Source organism: Pseudorca crassidens, chromosome 7 (genome assembly GCF_039906515.1).
Source record: "Pseudorca crassidens isolate mPseCra1 chromosome 7, mPseCra1.hap1, whole genome shotgun sequence".
In the NCBI taxonomy this organism is placed as follows: Eukaryota; Metazoa; Chordata; class Mammalia; order Artiodactyla; family Delphinidae; genus Pseudorca; species Pseudorca crassidens.
The window spans coordinates 82460900-82472688 of NC_090302.1; positions in this window are offsets into that span (position 1 = coordinate 82460900).

Sequence of the window (11789 nt, forward strand, 5' to 3'; positions counted from 1 at the left end):
AGCAAAGTAAAGGACATGTAGCAAAGTCACCAAATTTATTAAAATAAAGAAGCTGTGTGTCTCAAGCTTGCTCCATTGTCTGCACCAACTGTATTTTCCTTTAAAATGCCATCCAGCTTCTTTCCTTTTGTTTCCTGTATTAGTGTCCTGATTCTCCTAATCACCTTTATCTTTTCTATTGGGTTGGCCCAAAAGTTCGTTCGGGGTTTTCCGTAACTTTTTGGCCAACCAATATTTTCATTTTCCTTTACCTTTTATTGGCTGTTGTGAATCTTTTCCCCTTATCTTCATGATTTTGATCATCAGAGGTTTTAGTTTCCATCATCTTCTAAAAGCAAGAGAGTTTTTTTTTTTTGACACTTTAAAGCCTGCTAAGTTTTACTTTTTGGTTTACATTATCGGCTTCCACCAGGATATTTCCCTCCTGTCATATTTATTTTGGTAGGATCAGTAACTCTGAAGACAATATATAAAATTAATATGAAAATAAGGTCCATATGAGCAATTCAGATACATTTTGAAATTCCCACCACGTTGAATCGTGTTATATAGTCAGGTAATCAAATTACACTTATAACTGCACCTGTTGACCGATTGATGACTATGTATAGGAGTTTTGTCACTGGAGCACTGTTTTCTTTTTCTTCCAGGCCATTTCTGAGCATTGGTGGCAATTTCGCATGCCATCTCATCAGACATTGTTAGACTTTGTCAGGAAAGGATGTGTCAGATATGCTAAGCCCCAATCTGACACCTTGGGGTGCATGAAACATGGGACATCACACAGCAACTGTTTGTATTACTGTTTGTACCCTATATACACAGGAATTCTGATACATTCCATTTTGCATAATTTCCAACAAAGATGAAAAAATTGTATGATAGGTTTATTGTTGTATCAGCTGTATTGAGTATTCTTTTTTTTTTTTTTTTTGTGGTACGCGGGCCTCTCACTGTTGTGGCCTCTCCCGTTGTGGAGCACAGGCTCCGGACGTGCAGGCTTAGCGGCCATGGCTCAACGGGCCCAGCCGCCCGGCGGCATGTGGGATCTTCCCGGACCGGGGCACGAACCCGTGTCGCCTGCATCGGCAGGCGGACTCTCAACCACTGCGCCACCAGGGAAGCCCTTGAGTATTCTTAATAAGAGGAATGTTGACCAGGGGTCCTCTGCTTACAATATTACAATATTCCTCTGTGGATTGGAAGAATTTCACACAGACTGGCTTATGGCTGCACACAATTCAGTCCTTCTTTTTCCTCCATTATCCTCATCCTTGCAGTAGCAAATGCCATGGGGCCCTTTTGTTTCCTGATGCAAGTCTCTGGCCTGGGGTCTTCATGCCATGATATTTGATGTTGGCACAGTGGGCAGCAGGAGTATTTCTGGAAGCCATCCCTACAAAGGGATGGCTAAACCACACACAGATGTGACTGTGAAATGTGTAAACACGTCCCAAGCTAAACTCAAGCTACGTGTATCACCAGCTCTCCTTCAACTGCATCCTGAAATACCTGTGGCCACTCCAGAATCACCCTACATGAAGGGAAGTGTGATAGAGGAAAAGACAGTGGAAAGAGCAGTGGAATAGACCAATTAAGGTTAAAAAATCTTATTTTTGCAAACTTTACATAACACATGACCATGTGAACACATTGTTGGAGCTCTTGCCAGGTCCTTGGAAAGGTCGAGGGTGTGAGGGCCCCCAGAAAATCTGTGAGATTTTTCTGTAAACCTAAAACTGCTCTAAAAAAATAAAGTCTATTAAGGAATTCCCTGGTTGTCCAGTGGTTAGGACTCCGCGCTCTCACTGCCGAGGGCCCGGGTTCAATCCCTGGTCAGGGAACTAAAATCCCACAAGCTGCACAGCGCAGCCAAAAAATAAAAATAAAAAAGTCTATTAAAACAAAATCACATCTCATGCATTGTAAGAAGAGTAAACGGGGTGAGAGACATCATCGTGGCCACTTTTGGAAAACATAATCTTCCTCACTGAGGTCCTCTATGTTCCAGGCCATCCATTCTCTGAACAGAGTCTCAGAATTTGTCCTGTCCTGCAGCCCTGCTCCAATCGTAGACCTGAAGGAAGAAGGGCTGTGTTCCATGGGATTGAGGTCCTCTCGCTTCCAAATTCTCATCCAAAGACCACAACTGCATCCTGAGCCCTATGAGGGTGAATAAGTGCATGCTCAGAGTTCTCTTTCTAGTATAATTTTCAAAGGAATCCAGGAAACTGGGACATTTAACCAGGGATTTCTGTGGAAAGGGGAAGTTTTGGCTAAAGAAAGAAGTCAAAGAGTACTGGATTGGGAATCCAGCTCCATCACCACTAGTTGGGTGGTCTCGAGAAAGTTACTTGACCACTTTGGATCCCAGTTTCTCAGACTAGAAAGTGTATATCCATGCTTATAATAATATTAGCAAATAATGATGTAGCACTGGCTATGTGCCAGACACTGTTCTAAGCACTTTCAGTTTACTTAATCATTTAATAATATATATCATTCATGGTTGTCAGGTTGATTAGCCCTAAGCTGAGTACCTTATTGTTCCTGGCTTATTGTACGCTCAAAGAAAAATTTCCACTTCCAGCAGCACTTGCCCAGGAGATATCAAAATGGAATGCCATGCCTCATCATAGCTGGCTCTGACCTGCTGAAAGCTGATAAATGACCACGAGCCTTCAGTGGCCTGGGGGACACCAGACCCTCTCTGGGCCTAACTGAAGACTTTCCTGACCAATAAACGATGGGGCTGTTTTAACCAACCAGGTACAGACCTATGGCCTCCTTTGAAGAGTTCTCAATCCTTAATTAGCATAACCTCCATGAAACCTTGTTCATTACACTTAAAAATTCCTGACTTTTCCCCCTTTGTTAACTTACCCTCTAGTGGTTATTTCCTTGCCTGGCAACTTTTCCCCCAGGCACTGATCATCTTTGTTTTCTCCTTTGATATGTAGGAAGTCAATTAAAAGAAGGCTTTTTAAAAATTAACTTTACATGCTATTTACATATGGGTGTCTCTGTTTGGTAAGGTGAGGGATGGTGTTTGTCGGGTTGGCAATTCCCTTCTCTATGCCTCAGTACCCTGTGACCACCCTCGTGTTGCCAAACAAAAGTAGGACAGTGGTGAACCAGGTTGCTGGGAACTTATAGGATCTTGGGGGAGCCTATTTAAGGAAAAGACTTTTTTTTTAACTTCAGCGAATTTTTATTTTTGAACAACAAATATTTATTTAAAGTGAGAAAACAGAATCCAACAAATTACAAACTCAAAACAAGTGAGAAATTACAGTCTCCTGGGTGAAATGTGTATGAAGTGTTACCTTTTCATATTATGAGCCTCCAAAGGAGCTTATGTAAGGGCAGGACCCTGAAACTTAAGCTTTATCAGCTTTGTGGTAAATCCCACTCTGATGACCACAGGCAGCTTCCCCACCTCTCAACCCCCCTCCCTCAGGAGTTCATTGCTTCCAGCTTTCTTTCCGCTTCCAGTTAGGAGCACAAGGTTTTGTGAATTGGGGTTCGTGAGTTGCTTACGTATGTAGATGAGTCATTGGTTAGAACCTAGCCCTTTCCCTGCGGATTAGCCCCCTCTTTGGAAATTAACTTCTCTGAGCTTTGCTTTCTTTCTTTATAAATGTAATCAGAGGACTTGCAGGCTTGCCACCTGTAATTCTTCTGTAAGAGGGATCAAGTGTTGTGAGTGAAGGAGTTTTACGTTTCATAGCCCCAAATCCAGGAAAACTCCTGCGATTTTTGGTGTTGAGGTCCTAGAGGGCTCTACCCTAAGGAAATCCAATCTACAGCCCTCTCTCTAAAAAGCAAAGTAACCAATGAGTAATTTAACGTATGGAAATTTAGGGTCTGCGCCTACAGACAAGTAATAATGAGTGGTTTTAAGAGATAATAAATAGCGTTTCCTCCTGGTTGATAGGAGGAGTCTCTTTGATGGCTGTTCACAGGACGCTTCCAGATACCTACCTGAGGGCAGAGTCCGTGCCTCCCATTGTCTAGCATTTTAAAGGACCCGTAGCCACTCCCTAAATGTTTGATGAATAAACACATATATTAAAAAACAGTCCCGTTTTATAGAAGTGGTATCTAAAAACCATCTACACCGACCTTATTTTCTATTCTTCCCTTCCTTAAATACAAACAGCTTCCTCCTATTCTAGGATCTGGGATCTGGCCCTTGGGACCATCAAATGACTCCTCACTGGCAATTAAGCCCCTTTATTAAGGAAAAGCAAGCGAATAAAGGCTTTGTGTTTTCTGGTTTGCAAAAGCAGGCTGGCCCCAGGGTGGCGTTGGATTTCAGGACCTATAGAGGACCAGAGCTCAGGCCTGAGTGGCAAGGCCTGAAGAGTCCAAACCTGGCTCCTGAGGGGGCAGGATCTGGGGGCACTGCCGGTGTTGTGCAGTGGGCTGGGCCGGGGAGCCTGCGTGCTTGGGAAGCCCATCCCTGGAAGAACAATGAGGGTGGTCACACGGCAGACCCACTAGCTCTCTGCACGGAGCAAGGGCAGCCCAGGAAGCTGATGCTGAGAGATTCCCCGCCCGCCTCTGGATTCTGTAAGCCCCTGATGATGGGAGGGAAGGGAAGCGCAGCTGGATTGGAAACGGGACTGACATTGGCCTTCCCGCCAGGTCAGGAGAGTGGATACCTGAGAAAGATGGCATTTGAAAGAGGCAGTCAAAGGCTTGTGACACCACTCACATCCCTCCTGTGTGGAGCACGGGGACAGAGGGACAAGGTGAGCACTTCCTACTTAATCAGGGGAGGCTAGTTGGAAGCTGCCTTGTAGTTTGGCACACTACAGCTTGGAAAGCAATCTCAGAGGTGGTGGAGGCGTCTGGTTGGTGGCGAGTTGGAGCATCGGACACCCCTGGGGGGTATCATGGGCAAGAGGGATGGAGGTAGAGTGCGGGGGCCGGTGTGGGGGGGAGTTAAACCCTTGGGCAGACGCTTGAGTTTCGTCCAGGACTCAGGGAGAGGTTCTGGTTCATGCCTGTGGGAATGCAGAGGCTGTGGAAAACAGGTTAGGGAGCTGGGCACGGCCTCCAGGAAGCACCAGGTTATTTAGGGGTGCGTAATTATAATTTATGCCATAAAACATCCCGTGTGGCTTTATGCCATGGGAGCTGATGCTGCTCTATTCTGGCACTTTCAGTGCCTTTTGGGGGTTCCTCCGAGCCTATGCTCTTCTTGGGAGCCTTCAGGTCATCACTGAAGACCCCTGGGAAAAGCTTTGCCTGAAGGTACCAGAGGATCTCCTTCAGGCTCAGTTCCGCCATCTTTCAGACCTTTATCCAGGGGGCTCTGGCATCAGTGCTCTTGGGTATTGGACCAGACATTCTAGGGACAGTTAAGCCACGTCCCTCCATTCCAGGCAGTCTCAAGGCCCTGAAGACACCCCAGATACCAGGGCCATTCTCAAAGTTTCTCCCACACTTGGACCAGGTGGTTGTGTGGTGATTTAGAGAACATACCAGGATGCCCCAGAAATCTGCATTTTATTTTTGAACAGGAATTTTTTGAAACACTTGGAGGGCATTCCTTGATGCTGGGAATTCTGTAGCAGACAGACATGTCTTCTCTTGGTTTTCAGAGCAGATTTCCTGCCTTCGTGTGTGCTGTGGGGTGTTGGGCAATCAGGCTGGCTTTGTCACAGACCTTTGCAGCTGTGATTTATGTAACATTTCATTTCAAGAAATGGCATTTCTTTAAGATCCTGCTGTAAACTGAGATGAGGTGATAATGTGTTTTTAAAGTACTTAAAGAGAGATAGGGACTCAAGTGAGGTCACACGTGTTAAACGTTACATGGAGCTGTTGACAGTCTGCATTACGATTCTTGGCATTTAAATAAATTATGAGTGAGGGAAAAGGGTTCCATCAAGTCACCTTTTGACATGAAACTCCCAGCAGTCCTCTGTGTAACAGCCATGGCTCAGGCTTAGCAAAGGAGAGCCGTGCATTTGTGAGGCCTCTTGGCAGCTTTTCTCAGATTTATCATCTATACACAGGGAGCAGTTTCAAAGGGAAGGGAGTTTTGTTGTCATTTCACTCTCTTCTCTTTCCATCCTGCTTGGGATTCTACATCAGGGAGGGAGGCAGCCCAGTGTTTCTTTCCATTTTATGTTACAACATTTACCATCACACTGAGCAGTCTCTAGGTAATGGAGGGTTTCCAATCCTCAGCCCATGGCCTGGGATTTTGAGTAACATTGTTGAAAGTCTCATACAACAGAACATGTGAAATAAATTCTTTTGGAATGTGTTATGTTAGGTTTGAGTCATTTAGAAAAAGCAAATGTTCTTGTATGATACAGGGACATTTTTCCTTTCCATTCTCTTTCTTTAAAAAGAAAAATGTTTTCCTCTTTTAAATTCTTTTCTTTCTAATTAAATTTTTGGATTTATCAAAGTAGCCTATGAATCTAGTTTTAAAATTCAAATACACCGTCTTTTAAAAAATCTCTCCTTTAAACTTTTTTTCTGTGGAAAAGCAGTGTATTTTAATTGAAGAAAATTTAGAAAAATGCAAAAAGGTCTAAAGGAAAAAATGTAAACCTAACGTGCTTCTGATAACATCCAAATGATAACTTCACCTCTAATTTTAAACATAAGAAACATCAAAGCCATAGGCTACATGGTTATGGTTGAACAATTGATTTGCATGATATATTTGTATTAAATAAAAGGGTTTTAATGACTATATATTTTAAACTTCCTAAATGTCTTCACATATTTAATATTCCATATTATACCATATATGCAAAAAAATCATTCATATATCTGAATACTGGAAATCTGGAACAGGTCAGACCCATATATTTGAGTCAATAGTCTTTTTTCATACTTCTTGTTCGTCACCTTATTCTTTTTTATATAATTGAAAAAATAATAGAATTTGGTAACTAATGTATATTTTAAAAGACTAATTAAAAGATTAGGTAGTACTAAAATTTTCCATCCCTTTTTACCCTGTGTCCTACTCCCCAAAGGCAAATACTTAAAAATGTTTTTAACCATTTATTTCGGTATGTGCTGCCATTTAAAGAATATGCTTGTGCTGCCATTTCTGGATTTATTGATTTTAGACATTGTCTCTTTGTTTGGCTGATGAGGATTTAAATTTCTTACACAGTCTCACTCCCCTGCTCCTCATCACACACAGTTTATCCCTTCTTCCTATTTTATTTTGTATCAAAACATAGTTTTACAAAATCGATAAGCAGTGTTTACATTATTATGTCTTAGCTATAGAGCCAAATAGTGTGCTATAATTACGTCCCACCAGATCTGTCCCCCACTGATCAATTTCATTTTCCGGATAGTCAAAAATACCAGATAATTCATTAATTGATTCCTCCCCGTTGCAGATGTTGCTTCCAAAGTCCTCCGTCCTTCAGCTCCAAATTGGACGACGATGCTCAACATCTGCTGACCCGTGAGCATCTAGGGGCTACACTTTGCATCATCCTGAGTTTTTCTATGCCATTTTCCTGGTTGAATTTCTTTTTCCCGGATCCCTTGTCTTTTTTCTTATTTCAGTTCCTACTTTCTCTAGTACTTATGAGCTGTGAGATTTTGAACAAATCACCTAAATTCTCTGAGCCTAATTTCCTCCTTGAAAAAAATGCAGATAATAATAGCACCCACCTCATAAGAGTGTGGTGAGGAGTAAACCAATTAATATATGTAAAACACCTCCAATAGTACCTGGTATGTATCACTTATTATTTTGTTAGGACACCTCCTCCATTAACTTCCTTAAAAAGGGTGCATATGAAGTAAATTTTTGAGAACCTGTCTAAAAATAGTATTTAATCCATTTTCTTTGATGGATCATTTGACTGGATAGAGTTATACGCTGAGAATAACTTTCATTTAGAATCTTGAAGGTATCGTGCCTTCTTCCATCTTCAAGCTATGTTAATTTGCTGGCCAATTCTTTGTACAAGTCATTGTTTTTCTCTTAAAGTTCATTTGGAAAGTCAATTTTCATGATTCTTTATTCATTCATTATGCAGAGAATTTTCAAGCTGAAATGTATTACTATTATTGTCATGATTATTCATAATTTCTGCTTCTCCACTTTTTTCATTCTCTTTTAGAACTTCTCTTCATTGGATTTTGGACTTCCTGGGCTGATTCTCTGGAACCCTTATCTTTCCCCTCTTATAGTTCATTTTTTTTTTTTTCTTTCTGGTCCATTTTCGTGACTCCATCTTATAACATTTCTGATGAGTTTTATTTTACGTTTTGGTCTTACCAGCAGCTGAGTGCTGCAAAGGCAGCCATTGAGTGGTCTGGGGCATCACTTCTCCCTCAGACTATTTATGACTTGCTTGTTTATGATGGGGATAATCTGTGCAAGATTTGCCTAGTTTCATTTCTTCTGTCACTATTCTTTTGTTTTGCCTTTAAGTTGCAATTACATAAATATTGAAAATCATACGTGTGTTTTACTTAACAGTTGAAGTAATTGTGTAGAATTCATTTCAATGCTAGGACTTGGGAGAATTTCTCCAGAGGGACACCTTAGAAGCAAAATCTGTTAGGATGTGTAGGAGGGTGTAAATACCTGTGGAGAAACTTTTCTGTTCCTTCTAGATTTACCTGATACCTGAGGAGTCAGCCCCAGCTGTCAATGAGCGCTGCTCAGCATCTAGCAACTACACAGGCTTTTTGAAGTGGGTTCCAGAGGAACTTAATATTACCACCCCTTCCATTTACAAAGATGGCTGGCTGGAGAGGGAGGCAGACAGGGGGCAGCAGGATTCTTGGGATAGTAATATTCCTGTTATTGAATCAAACTTGGGTCAGCTCGCCTTGTGCAGTAAAGTCAATCTACTGACACGGGGTTGTGGTGAAGGAAAGTACAGTGTTTATTGCAAGGCCAAGCAAAGAGTATGGGCAGCTAATATTCAAAAGACCTGAACTCCTCTGACAGGGCATGCAAAAATTGCTTCTGAGGTTTGAGGGTAACCCTGGGACCTGGCCAGCAGGCCCAGATTGCTCTTGGAATTTGTGGAGTTTTCTCAAGAAGGAAAAGCTCTTAAAGAATTGTGCAGTTGGAGGTGCTGGGTAGACCCTCAGCTCACCCACCCAGTACCCATGGGAGCACAGCAGAGCAGGTAGGAGATTCCACTATGGAAGCTAGGGACTGAGGATGTTGGGTGAAGGACACACACCTGGTCAAGTGGAAGATGTACACACTTCAAGGGGTACAGCACCTACCACTTGGGGTTGTACAGAAAGGAGAGGAAAAGCAATGCTACCATGTTCTGGCTATGAGTGCCAGGTAGCCCTTATTGCCTAAATAAGGACATGCTGGGTAGAAGTCTTCACTGTGGGACCAATCATCCAATAGACAGCACCACCTTTCCATGTGCACCTCTGCACAGGGAGCTGGCAATGGCCAGCGGAAAGGGGACTGTACCCTTCAAATGCACACACACACACACACACACACACACACACATCAATAAAAGCTGTGCTGGAACAGAGAATAGAGGGTGTGAGAAGGTGGGTCTAGCATTCCCTTCTTTACTTCAAGCATCTTCAAACAAACCTCTGGGCTGAGACTTTGAACTGAGCACTAATAATTATACTTCCTGAGTTTCACTGAGTGTTAACTAGAGAAAGAGATTAAGTTCAAACTGGATTTAATCATTACTGGATGATTGAGTTTAACAGATTGAGCTAGATTTAGTCTTCCTGATGCCCGTCAAAGAACAGTGAAACCAGCTTCACATTTGTTTCACTGAACTGAGACTCTTCAACCAAACTTGTTGCACAGAGAATAGAATACCTGAAGGAATATTCAGCAAACTGTTGACACTGGTTATTTATGGGGATGTGTGTGGAGAATTACAGGACACATAACGTTTTCTACATTATGGATTATTATAATGATTTATTTTTATAATTATAGTGCTATTTTTATAATTATAAAATGACAACAAAGTATAATTAAAAAACTCAAAAGTTGATTAGCTTACCACCAACTAGTTTGATGTGTCAGCTGTACTTGCTGTGGGAGCCATTGCCCATGAAGAAGACTGGGAAAGTCCAGCGGGGCGGGACGTGAAGACCAGTGCAAACCCATTACCTTCATGAGCAAATTGATTGGAGGCACTGGTTGATGATGGGTGAGCAACTTCATATTCACACAGTACACATGAGCAGGACAAACATTTAATGCATCATCCAAACCAGGGCATTTTGAGAGTGAGTGGGAACACTGATACTAATTCTGCTGGGACCTCAGTGTAAACCAGGACTGCCACTGGCAAACAGGGGCATATGGTCACCCTGAGCATAGGGTATATGCCATGTGGCTGTGTTCTAGGAGTGGAGGTCACCTCAGGGCTGTACCCCTGTGCCCTAGAGAGGGTCTGGGCACCCAAAAGTGGTCCATGTAGTGAATCTTGGTGATTAAAAAGCCCTAGACTAGCAATGTCTGATAGAAATGTAATGCGACAGCCACATAAGCAATTACAATTTTTTCTAGTAGACCCATTAAAAAAGTAAAAAAGAAACTGGTGAAATTAATCTTAATAATATATTGTATTTCATCCAACATATCCATGTGGTAGGCAGAGTAATGGCCTCCAAAGATGTCCACATTCTAATTTTGCCACCTGTGGTATGTTACCCTATAGGACACAAGGGATTTAGCAGATGTGATTAAGTTAAGGGCCTTGAGATGGGGAGATAAATCTGGATTATTTTGGATTATCTGGGCCTGTTCTAATCACATGGATTGTTAAAAGCTGAAATTCTTTTCTGGCTGCGGTCAGGGAAGAACGGTTAGACAGATGGAATAGTGCAAGCTTTGAAGATGGAGGAAGGGGGCCATGAGTCAAGGACTGTGGGTAGCCTCCAGAAACTGGAAAAAGTAAGAAAACAGATTCTCTCCTACAGCCTACAGAGGAACACACCTGCATTTTATTTTATTTATTTATTTTTGCGGTACGCGGGCCTCTCACCGTTGTGGCCTCTCCCATTGCAGAGCACAGGCTCCGGAAGCGCAGGCTCAGCGGCCACGGCTCACGGGCCAGGCCGCTCCATGGCATGTAGGATCCTCCCGGACTGGGGCACGAACCCTCGTCCCCTGCAACGGCAGGCAGACTCTCAACCACTGCGCCACCAGGGAAGCCCAGGAGTACACCAGCATTTTAGTTCAGTGAGACCCATTTTGGATTTCTGACCTCCATGACTGTAATCTAAAAAATCGGTGTTAAACCACGAAATTTGGTAGTGATTTATTACACTAGCAATAAGAATCTAGTATAATCCAGCATATTTTCATTTCAAAATTCGATCATATAAAAAGTAACAAGATATTTTGCATTCTTTATTTCATGCTAAGTATTCAAAGTCTCACGTGTATTTTATACTTTAAAGCACAGCTCAGATCTCAATTCAGGCTCTCCTCATTTCAAGCGCTAATGGCCACACATGACTAGCGGCTACCATACCGAAAAGCACAGTTCTAGACCCTTACCTCCAGGATTCTGAAATCTAAGCATCCTTCTAGGGTAGCCCCATTTCTAGCCGGTGGCAGTTTACGTGTGTGTCTGTGTGTGTGTGTGTGTGTGTGTGTGTGTTACCTCCGTGAGCATTTAGGCTGTGCCTGTGGGCAGCGGGGCGGGGCAGGCAGCCTTGGCAGACATCCCAGATACCCCGGGGGGAGAAAAAGGGACAGGTTTTACAGGTCCTAGTTGTCCTCCCAGCAGGAACCAGCTTGCAAACTGATCTCTTGCTAAAGATCC